Source organism: Ruditapes philippinarum, unplaced genomic scaffold, assembly GCF_026571515.1.
Source record: "Ruditapes philippinarum isolate M1 unplaced genomic scaffold, ASM2657151v2 ctg7841_1_1_1_1, whole genome shotgun sequence".
Lineage (NCBI taxonomy): Eukaryota > Metazoa > Mollusca > Bivalvia > Venerida > Veneridae > Ruditapes > Ruditapes philippinarum.
In genome coordinates, this window is record NW_026867104.1 from 389 (window position 1) to 12,712 (window position 12,324).

The window sequence follows — 12,324 nt, forward strand, 5'->3', positions numbered from 1 at the left end:
AACTTAATGGTTTTATTTCGTAAACAATTGAAAAAATGAAAAATTTTTATTTAACAGTAAGCCAAAATTTTAAAATTTTGTTAGGGTCTTTTAAAAATTTTTTTCCCCTTTTTTTTTGTGTACATAAAACATTCCCTAAAAAGAGCCCCATACATTATAAATTTTAAATTTAAAAATTTTTTTTTTTGTAAATTTTATTTGGGCCCCATTTTTTGTTTAACCCTAAACCCGTATATTTTTTCTGTTATCAACATCGTTTCTTTGAAATTGGGCTGAAGTCATTATTTTTAAAACATGTTTTAAAATTTATATTTTAAAAAAAAAATCAATGTTTTTTTTATAAATTTTATTTTTAAATCACATTACTTCATATATTCAAAATCAGCTATCAAACAGTCCATGTCGGACATCCAAACAAAAAAGTTTTTTTCAAATAAAAGAGTAGTTTTTTAAAAGCATGGTTTTTAATTTTTGGGTTATTAATTTAACTTGTAATTAAATGTTTTTTTCCATTTTTTTTTATTTTTAAGGGGTTAGAACATTACACTATTTAAATGAATTTTGATGTTATGGGGATGGGGGTTTGGGGGACAAAGGGGTGGGGGAAAATTAAAAATTAAAGGAAGAAGGTCTTTTAAAAAATCTAAAAAAACTTTGGGGGTTTTAAAAAAGAAATTTTTTTCACCAAAAAAGTACTACTCTCACTAATTTTATATTGACCCTTAAAAAAATTGAAAATTTTTCTCTTAAAACAGTAAAATTTTAAAAGGAAAAACTTGAAAAGGTACTTTTTTAATAAAAAAAATATTAATATAAATGGGCATTAAAATACCGTTTTCCCATTGCCTTTTTAAAGGGGGAAAGGGCAATTCAATTTGTAAAATTTTAAATTTGTTAATGTTTAAAAACTGCATGCCTCCCCCAATTTAGCCAAAATATTTCAAGAAAATAAAACTTGAGAAAAAAATACTTGATTTTAAGAAAATTTTTAAAAAAAATTTAAGTAATTAAATTTACATGTTAAACACGATAAAGGACTGATTTTTAATTGGTTTAAACACCAATTTTAATTTTTCTAAACCCGTGTTAAAACCAGTAAGGACTATTTTTCTTCTTTTTTTTTTGACCTTGTTTTGGTAATTTAACCCTGGATTGGGAAGTGCTGGTTTCAGTGTGTCCTTATTTTCTTTCTTCACTTCAAAAATAATTTTTTTTTAAAAAACATTTTTAAAGTTTTTAAAAGAAGATTAAAAATTAAAACTAGAGGCATTTCTGTTTTAAAATAGATCTAGTCTTGAAATTTTTGGCCTTGGGGTAAAAATTTTCCCCCCCGCGTAGATTTTTTTGTAAAAATATAAAGGGAAAAAAAAAAAAAAATTTTTTTAAAGGGGGAAACAAAAAAATTTTTGATTTTTTTTTTTTACTTTATTTGGTTTAAAAGTTTTTATTTTTTTTTTCCCTTTGGGTGCCCCAAAAAATTCCCTTCCCGGACCCCCATGATTTGTAAATTATGGAACATTTTTAAAACCGTTAAAACAAATTTTTCTAATTTGGGGGGTTTTTGGGGGCCTTAAGATTTTTAATTGGGGGGTTTTTTTTTGGGGGAAAAGGTAAAAAGGATTGTTTTTTAACCCTTTTAATTTTTTTCCCTTTGAAAAGGGGAAGTCCCTTTTTTTAAGGACACAAATGGAAATTTTGCCCAAAAATTGGGGGAATTTTTGTTTAAAATTAATTTTACTTATTAAGTTTGGCCCCAAAATTTTTGGGTCCGGAGGGCCAGCAAAAATTTTTCCAAAGGAAAGAAAAAATTGTAAAAAAGTTTATTATCCCTTAAACAAAAAGTTTCTTTGGGTTGTAATTAAAATAAATTTTAATTTTTAGGGCTGGGGTTGAATAATTATTTAAAAATTTTTTAAAGAAACAGGGGTTTAATTTTTTTATTAAAAATTTTTGTTTTGGAAAAAATTTTTTTTTAAATAATTTAAAATTTTAAGTTTAGATAGGTAGGGAAATCCAAGCATGAAAAAAGACCTTAATTTGTATTTAAAACAAAAAAAATTTGTTTAAATTCCCCTTTTAAATGTTGAATTAATGGGTGGCAAAAGTTTTTTTTAAAATGTTTTTTTTTTTAAGAAAAAAAACTAAAATATCTTTAAAAAAGTAAATTTTTAAATTAAAAAAAAAATTTAACTGGCTTTAAACTTTTGTATTCTCATGGGGGGGTCTTAAAAATTTTTTCCTACGGGAATTTTATACAAGGGCCCTGATTCGGGTTGTTTTTTTCCCGTACACCCACAACTATACACAAAAATGTTTGCCGTGATTTCTTATTTTTCCCGTTTAAAACCCGGAAAAAGTAACACAAACCTTGGGGTTTTTTGTATTGCGTAAGTTGTTTTTAAATTTTTCTTTCAAATCTTTTTTTCTTTTAAAAATGGCTGTTTTGAAAATAAACGGGTGTCGGGTTAATGCAAGTTTTAACGATTTTTTCCTTTTTTCCCCAATTTTCAAAAATTTGGGTTTAGAGGAGAAATTTTTTTTTGGAAAATTTGGAAAAATATTGTTTAAAGGCAATATTTTTTAAATATACATGTATATTACATTATGAGGTTTTTTAAAAATTTTTTTGGGTAAGAAATTTCCTTGGGGCTTTGTCAAAAACTCATTACCAAAAAATCAAAATCTGGTGAAAATTTTTTGAAAATGGGCAAGCCCTTTTTAAATTTTGGACTGCTAATTTTTAAATTTATAGGGATTCATTACAGTATAAAATATAAAATTTAGCAGACGACAGTTAAAGAAAAGGGCCAGATTTGAAGACGGGCCCTAGTTGTTTATTTGTTTTGGGAAATTGGCAAAGTAATTTTTCCCAACAACAATTGGGGGTTAGGGGATATTAAAAGAATTTTTTAAATTTTAACCTTTTCCCAATTTTTAAATCAAAAAGGGAAAGGGGGTTAAATTTTTAAAATTTCTGGAAAAAATTTTATCTTTTTTTGGGGAAAATTTCAAAATTTTACTAAAATTAAAAAGGGGGAAAAAATGAGAGGGCAAAAAATGACAGAGGGCACAAATGTGCGGCCAATTTTAGTCTGCCGTTAAGAGAGAAAAAAGGCATTCCCAAAGAGAAAAAGGGGTTTGAAAGGGGTTTGTTTTAAATGGAAAATTTGGAATTTTGGGTTATTGATTTTTTTGGGGAAAAATTGAGGGAAATAAATGTTGGCCTACAAAATCAATAAGAAATTGCTGTTTAACCCGGTTAAAAAAAAAAAAATGAAAAAGAAAAAAAATGTGTGGGGTTTTTGAATATATTAAAAAAATAATTGCAAATTATTGTTAAATTTATTATTTTTTTAAACAACTTAACAAGGTATTGGGGTAGGGGGGTTTTTTTTGAACAGGCCTTTGAAATTGTTTAGTTTTAAAGTTTTTTTTACAAAACTTGCCATAAAATAGATTTGAAATGAAATCTTAAAAGTTTTTGAAAAATTTTTAAATGCAAATTTGTTTAAAAAAAAAAAAAATTTTTAAATATTTTTTTTGTTTTTTAAAAAAAACAACTTTTAAAACAACTTTTTATCAAAAGGAAACTCTGTTTTAAAAAGTATTGTCGGGTTTGGAAGTAAAAAATTTAAAAATTTTTAAGTTTTTTGAATAACTTTAAATTTGGGGAAAAAAGTGTAAATATTTTGTTAATTGAATAAAGTACAAAAGGAAATTTTTGAAGGATAAGTGTATCTGAAAAAAAGACCATAAAAAAAGCCACCAAAATAACTAAATTTTAAGCTTGAAGGTTAAAATTAGACTTTGTAATTTTATTCACTTTGGGAAAATTTTATTTTTAAAATATCCCTTGGGTTTTAATTAAATTTTAAAAAAAAACATGAAAATTTGAATAAAAATTTGTAGACACATTACCCTTCCACAAAAATTTTTGGGTTTTAAAATTTTAAATTGAATGAAAAGCAAATTTTTTTTGTTTTAAAAAAGAAAAACTTATATTGGCTTAAATTAAAATTAATTAAATGACCTTAAATTTGGGAAATAAAATGTTCTGACAAAATCCTGATTTTTAAAGAGTTAAAATTGAAAAAAATTGTAGAAGAATAATTTCAGTTTTAAAAAAATAAAATTTTAAAAAAAGCGTTAAAATTGAATTTTAAAATTTGTTGAATTGAATAAAATGTAGACACTGGTACTTCGCTCCAAAAAAAAATTTTTTAAAAATTTGGCCTTGAATTTTAAAATATTTTTCATTTTTTTGGGGCCTTAAATTTTGAATTAAATGTAGACACAATAAAAGGGTTTTAAAATTGTTTTTAAGAAAAAAATTTTTATGTGAAATATTTTATAAGCAAAATGAACATACATGTAGTAAAAAATTTTAAATTTTATTGAAACCAACCAAAGTGCAATGATATTTATGTTTTTTTAATGTTTATACTTCTAAAAATAGTTTTCACTTTGAAAAAGGGGTTTTTTTTTCTTTCTTAAACCAGGATGAAATTTTGAAATAAATATGCCCCTCTGGAAACAAAATTTTTTTTTGTTGTTTGTTTTTTTTTATGTTTTTTTCCCTTTCCCCCGGGTTGTTTTTGTGCCCTTTTGGGGGGTTTTGCCCTTTTCTTTTTCTAAAACAAAAAAAATTTGAATCATCAAAACATGGCCCCCTTGGTGGGTCCCCAAAGGTTTTGCATATTTTTAAAATTTTTTGAAAAATTTTCCCCTTGGAAAAATTTTTTGCCTTTTTTAAGAAAGGGTGGGGGTTTTGAGCCCGTACTCGGGTCCAAGCCATTTTTTCTACCCTATTTGCCAAAATTTTTCCCCCACCATTTGTTTTCTACCCACTAAACAGTAGACGTTTTTTGAAAAAAGGCAAAATTTGGTTTGGTTTCTTTCGGGAATTTTGTATTTTCCCACAAAAATAAAAAGGGTTTTCCCGGGTTAAAAAAAGGGGGTTTCGGTTTGTAAAAAAAATTTTCCCATTTTTTTTTAATTTCTTTTGTAAAAACCCTTTGTGATACCAAAAAAATTTTGTCCCGTTTTAACTAAATCTCGGTACCCCAGTTGTCACTTTTTTAAAAAATAGTTTAAAAAAAACAGGTCGTCATTTTGAATTTTTTTAATTTAAAATAACAACTAACAGTAATAGATATTTTTTTATATCCCGTAAAAAAATAATTATATAAAAAATTTTTAAATAGCAAAAAAATAAAAAATTTAAAAATTTAACTTTGTTTTTTAACCCCCGTCATACGTTTTTACCGGCCGTGCATTTTGCAACCGAAAATCGGCATGAAATACACATAAAGGTTCAGAAACCCCCGGGGGCCCCTTCTGAAGGCACTCTAAACATATACAATTTTACATGTACCGTACTGCAGTACATTTGGGTTAACTTTTAAAATTTAAAGAAAACAGAATAAAGGAAGTAAAACAAAAAAAATAAAAACTTTTTAAATGTCATGTTTTTAAAAAAACACAAAATTTAAAACTTATTAGAAAAAAATGATTTTAAAAATTTTGGGAAAACAAAATAAACCCCAAATTCATTTAATTCATATTAAAAAATAATTTTTTGGGAATTAAAAACTATGAAATTAAAAAAACATCACTATGCAATCAAAGGGGTCTGACAATCTATTATTCAGACTTTAGTGAAAATTAACTTCCCCAAAAAGAAATTTTAAAAAAAAATTAAGTGGGGAAAATATTTTATTTAGTCTCTATTAAAATATTTGCCCAAATATTTTTTTTTTCAAATTGCTTTTTGTAATTTAAATTTACACTATGTTTTGAACAACCCAAGTGTGTCGGCCCCCTTTGTATGAAATTACCAACCCAAAACACAATACAATTTTTCCAAAACTTTCCCCCTGTTACCACACATTTTTTGGGACAAAAACATGTTTTTTGGCAAAAATTAAACAAATGGATGAGTTTTGAAAAAAATAAAACAAAAATATTAAAAACCCCAAATTTTAAGTTTGCGGGGAATTAAAAATTTTTTTTCAGATCCCCAAGGGGCCCCAAATTTAAATCCCGCGCGCTCTCCAAAAAAGGTAAAGCACTTTTAAAGTGCATGAAAAGGGTTATAATCTTTTTTAATTGAAATTCATTTAAAATTTTTAAACATTGCACAGCCCGTTCCCCAATGCATTTTTGGGTTTTCAAAAAACAAAATTGTTTTTTAATAAAAAAAGGCTTTTTAAATTTAAAAAGAGATTTTTTTATTTTAAAAGAGCATTTGGTTTATTTTTTAAATAGAGTTTTTTGGTTTTCTTAATAGAAAATTTTTTTCGGTTTTTTTTTAAAAGAGAATTTTTCGTTTTTAAAATTTTTTAAAGGCATTTTGGTTTTTTAAATAAGTATGAACTTTTTCCTTTCAAAAAATTTATACTTTTACTTCAAAAATTTCATTTTATACACCGTTTTTTCGTTACTTTAAATAGAACATTGACGATTGAAGATAAAGAAAAATTGATTAGAAAAATAAAATGAATAGATTTATTGGCTTTTTTTTTATTCTAAACAAAGAATTAAAAGGGGCATCAAAAAAATTGGGAAAAAAAAAAACCCGTTTGGGGGAAATGTTCCCACCCCCCTTTCCTAAGTAAAATTAAAATTCCTTTAAAAAATTAAATATTGTTATTACAAAGATCTATATAAAAAAAAATAAGGCAAAAACAAATTAAACCCAAAAATATTGGGCCCAAAAAAAAATGATTTTCCCGAAAGGGCAAACATTGACAGACAAAATTTTGGCAAAATAAACAAAAATTCAGAGGTATTCCCTTTCCCAAAAATTTTCATGCATTTTTAAAAAAAGGGAAAATTTTTTAAAAAAATGGGAAGCCCCCTTTATTTTTCGGTAAACCCGGCACCATCTGATTTGCTGGGTTTTTTTTGTTTTTTTTTGGGGGTGGGTTGTTGTTAATTTTTGTTTTAAAATTTTTCACAAAATTTTTTTTGTCACCATCACAAAATTTAATTGGTAATAATTAAAAAAAAATAAAAAATAAGTAAAGTAAATTCAAAGTTCATTTTTAAGGGAAAAGATAAATGTTTTAAAAAATCTGGGGGGAAAATGGTAAGCTGAAAAATCCCAAAAAATTAAATTTTCAATTTTCAAAAAGATTATCATTTTTTGGTACCCGGAACAATGAAATTTAAAAGTGTATTTAACAAATTGTTTTTCAAAATGCAAAAGTGAAAATCGTATTTTAAAAGTCCAGTCCCATATCCGAATACTAAACCCTACTGAGTCAACAGTCATAAGAAGAAATTGACAAAGGAAAGGGAAAAAAAGGTAAAACTTTTTCGGTATGATTCTTTATACAAAGGGGGGAAACCCCTTTTTTTTTCGGAAACGGGCCCCTGTTTTTGAAATAATATGAAAGGGAATCTGAAATGAAGATTTTCCAGGGTATTTTTTATTTATAAAAATAAATTAAATTTAAAAGTAATTTTTTCCTTACAAAATTTAAATTTTTATATTAAAACACAAAAGTGGAAAAAAACGGCATTTATGTTTAAAAAACATTAGAAAAATTAATAAAGTATATTTTTTTATTTTTATTATTATTATTAAATTTTTATTTATTATTATTTATTTTATTAATTATTTTAAAAATTATGCCCCCTAGGGCAATAATTTTTCAATAGATTTCAAAATGGGCACTTTAAAAAGAAAAGTAAAAAAAAAAAAAAAAAAAAAAAAAAACGTGGTAAAAATTAAAAGGCCCATTATGCCCAGAAATGATTTTATTTTTTTTTTCTCAAAAAGCTTTTTTTTAAATTTTGGGGTACTTTTTTTAGTATCCAAAAGGTTTCTTTAATTTCCAATTAAATGAATTTGTTGCTTCTTGGGAAAAAAGAACAGTTCATAGTGAATAAGTTTTTTTTGTATGGAAGTAAAAATAATTTCTTTGTTTATATTTTTCTACTTTTATGAAAATTTTCCACATTTAATGCTACTTTTTTAGGTAACAAGCATCTTTTATTTTTTTAAAAAAAATTAATTAAACATCAAAAAAATTCAAAGTTTGCTTTTTCTTTAAAAAACCAAAAAGGGATTTGTTTTTTGAGGCATAATGTCCCTTTTTTTTTTTTTATCTGGCACTAGTCCAGTTAACTTTAAATTTTTCCTTTTATACTTTTTTAAACTCGTAAGGTTCAAAAGTCTTAGTGCCCTGTAAAAAAATCTATTTTAAATTTTAAAAAAACAATTTTTTAATTGAAAAGTCTCTGCATTAAAAATACGCAGTTTCCCTGATAAACTTTCCCCCCTCAACCCCCTTTTGTGATAAGTAATTTAAAATTAAATGGCCCCGAAGACCCCCATACAAATGCGTTTAAAATTTTCCTTGGAGAATAGCCAAAATAAGATATGGACACGGGTTTAAAACAGTCCTAATTCAGAAAATATCAAAAATAGTTGAAACGTAGTGAAAAAATTGTCAAATGATTTTAAAAAAGCTCCCAAATAAAAATGGGAAGGTTTTTTGTTTTAGAAATACTGAACATAGTCAGTATAAAATGTTTTAATGTTTTCTTACCTTTGGGAAATTTTGCTAAGGCAGGAGCCTTTTAGGTTTTTTTTTACCTACAAAAAAGGGTAATTAAAGGGTTTTTTTCTTAAACCCTTAAAAAACCCAAGAAAAAGTATGTATGTGTTTTTTCTTTTCCCCAAGAAAAATAAACTACTGGGCGTTTTCTTTTCCCTTTGGAAAAATAAACTAAAAACCGTTACCAGTTGGGTTAAAAAATGATTTGCTTACCTGGAAAATAACCTTTAAAAAAATTTGTTTTTTATGTAATTTTTTTCTTTTTCCTAAAAAAATAGCCCCAAAATGGTTTTTTTTTCTTCTTTTAAAACCCCTGGTTTAAAATTAACTTAAACCCCGGGAAAAATAACAAAGGGGTATGGGTTTTTCCCTTTCCCGGAAAATAGCTAACAATGGCAGTATGTAGGTATTTGCTTACCCCGGAAAAATAGCTAAGGGCAGTAAGGAAACGGGGCCATTAATGCTGGGGGTTAGCCATAGACAATCCCCTATTCGTCTTATAACAACCCTGGGAAAAACAAACACTCATAGATAAAAAACCAAAACTTTTGGGCCTTAAAAAAAATTTTAAAAATTCATTTTTTTTTTAAAACAAAAATTTTTTAAACATAGCAATTAATGTTTTTTTTTAAATGTGTATATGTTAATTAAAAGTTGAAATTTTCCCCTATTTTAGAAAAACCCTCCCTTTTTTTAAATTTTCCTGAAAAAAATTGGACAGGAAAATGAGTAAACCCGGGACTTTTTCTGAACCCGTAAAGGGGCCAGTTAATTTAAAGCATTTCCCAAGAGTCCCAAAGACGAACTGTGGGAAAATAAAATATGTTGTAGGGTTTGTAAAAAAGTTTATTTTTCAAATTTTTGGTAAAAGTACCTAGATTTTTAGTCTATAAAAAAACCCAAAAGAAAACGCTTGATTTTTTGTCGCTACATAAGTTAAAGACATTTTTTCTAAAATTAATTTCAAAAGTAATTATTTCCCATCAAAGGCCCATAAAAAAAGACAAAGTCCCCTAGAAGAAAAAAACGTTTTCCGACCCAAATTTTTTTAATTAATGAGATATCAAAAAACAACAAAAGCGGTCAGAGTTTTGTGGTGGTCGTAAGAAAATTTGAATTAATAAAATTGTTTTTGTCTATAAAAAAGGAATTTTTTACATAAACCCCCACTTTTTATTTTTATATGCAAAATTTTTTTTTTGAAAAATCCAACTTTTTTTTCATCAAAGATTAGAAATATGAAAATAACATTTTATGTTTTTTAGTTGTTTTTTGACAGTAAAAAAAATTTTTTTGACCGATTTTAAAAAAAAAAAATTAAAAAAGAACGAAAAAAAACCCAAAACAACAAAAACAAAAGGAAACAATGCTTTGTGGTAAATTTTTGGTTTGGGCCTTTTTAAGAATATTGCTTTTCAAGGGTTAGGTCCTGTCAAATAAATAAATTATCAATACGTCCTTACTCCAAGCATCATTCAAAAGGAAATTTTCTTCCAATCATGCAGTTTTCCCCAAAAATTTTAAAATTAAAACAGCCTTTTTTACTTCCCAAAAAAAGCAACTGTAGCGAAAATTGTTCCAAAAAAATTTAAAATTTCCCAAATTAAACGGGAAAAATCACTGAAAAAATTCTTTATAGGCTTTTTTTAAAATAATCTGTAAAATTTTCATTTTTTGGCTACTGGCAAAGAAAACAAAAGGGAAAGAATTTTTTTAAAAAGGAAAAAAAGAATGTACATGTTAGAAAACCCTTTTATGTACAAAGGGACTTTTTAATAAATGTTTCAATATTAAGCTTTCTTCAAATGAAAACTTTGTAACCGGCCGGAAACTGAACACGGAGGAGTCACTTACCCTCATACCAGTAAATTTTGTTAAACTAAACGTATTTTATGGCACATTGAAAATGATTGGCATCTTTGGGTGAAGGCAAAGTTTTTTCAACAAGGGTACTGGTGTTTCCAGTGTTAAAAAATCCCGGGCCTTTAACTGAATGTTTTTTTTCCACGAGGTTGACTCCCCTAAAAAAACTTTTAGTTGTCAAACCGCAACATTTTTAAAATTTAAAAAAAAAGTCATACACAGGCCCTTTTTCCTTTCATATTCTTTTTATGGGTCAATACCCTTTTAAAGAATGGGACTTTTTTTGTTTTAAAACATTCTTTCCTTTTTTTTAAGACTGCTAAAATATTTAAATTTTTAAAAAACAAGTTTTGATCAGATTTACAACTTTTTTTTCCCAAATGGAAAATTGAAGCTAAAATGAAAAAACTGAACTCTGACTAAAGAATATACACCGTTTTCAATCCAAAAAAACTTTCAGTGTTGTATGGCATAAATTATTTTCCTGGATCATTAAAAAATGTTTTCCCTGCCAGTGAGTATACTTGCGCTGACGCAATACCCTTCATATTCTGACCCAAAAAATTCCCTTTGCTGGTCCCCCTTACCTAGGCAACAGAAAAAAAAAATCAGTTTTAAAATTCACATTAAAAACCCCTTTTTAAATTTAAAAACCTACTCGCCCCCCATTTTTTTTTTTTATTATCATTAAAGAAAACCCCCTCCCCCCAGCCCCCCTTACCCCTTTTCAAAACGGGCCCCGTAAAAAATGAATATGGGTTTAAATTTATTTTATCTATAATTTATCAATGAAAAAGCAAATTTTTGAATTAGTTCAAAAGATACAGTATCTGAAAACAGCAGCTGATAAAATTTTAAAAAACAATTTGGGTTATTGTTTTTAAACACCTTACTTAATATAATCACTTTTTTCGAAATGTTTAAAATATTGTGTCCCAATTTCTTTTCAATGTAATTTTTAACAGTCCCTTTTTTGTAAGAAAAGTCAAAAGTTATGTTACACGAAAAAGCCAACCCCTTTGCTTGTAGAATGTAAAATTTTAAACACAAAAATATGTGTAAATTTTTTAAAGGAAAAAAATTGAAAGCGAGAAAAAATTTCAACGTGGGAAAAAAGATATTGGGCTTTCTAGCCCAGTTAATTTTCCGGCATTTTTTAAAAATTTGTTGTTTTGGAAAAATAGATAAAATAAATGGCCCAAAAAAAAATCTAAAAAACTATTGGTCCCATTTACTTCAAAAAACCCCAAAGGCCAGTAAGATTTGTTGTTTTTAAATTTTCAGTACTTCGATATTGAAATTAAACAATTCAGCATTGGGGAAACCGCCCAAATACAATTTATTTTATCCAAGTTTTACGGAAATAGCCGAAAAGTTGCGATTGCAAATTCAGCAGAGTAATGGTGCAAGTCAATTTATAATCTGATATTCGATGACAAAGGGTCCAGTTATTAAAATTTAAACAAAGCAAGGATGAAAAAATCTATATTCTTTAAAAAATCACGAAACGCTTCGACAGACAAGGGGAAAAACGATATATATAAAATGTTATTAATTAGTTTAATTCGAATCACGTGAACATATGACCCATTTTAATTTTTTTTTCGAACGCAATTTTGTTACTGATACATTTGAATTACGGACTTGTCCTTCAACACCCATTGTTTCAGGGGTTCCAGTAACCGAAGCATTGAGTCTTGACCTACTGTACGGGCGTGTCAATTGGCATGATTATACTATTGCTATGTGTAAGTCATTTTTGCAATTTGCATTAAAAAAAAAAGAGTTTAAAACTAATGTCACTTCCGAAACTTAATTTTATACAAAAATATATTACACTAGCATCACTTTTCCTAGATTTAGCTTAACAGTGGGGAATACTTGCACATGTATC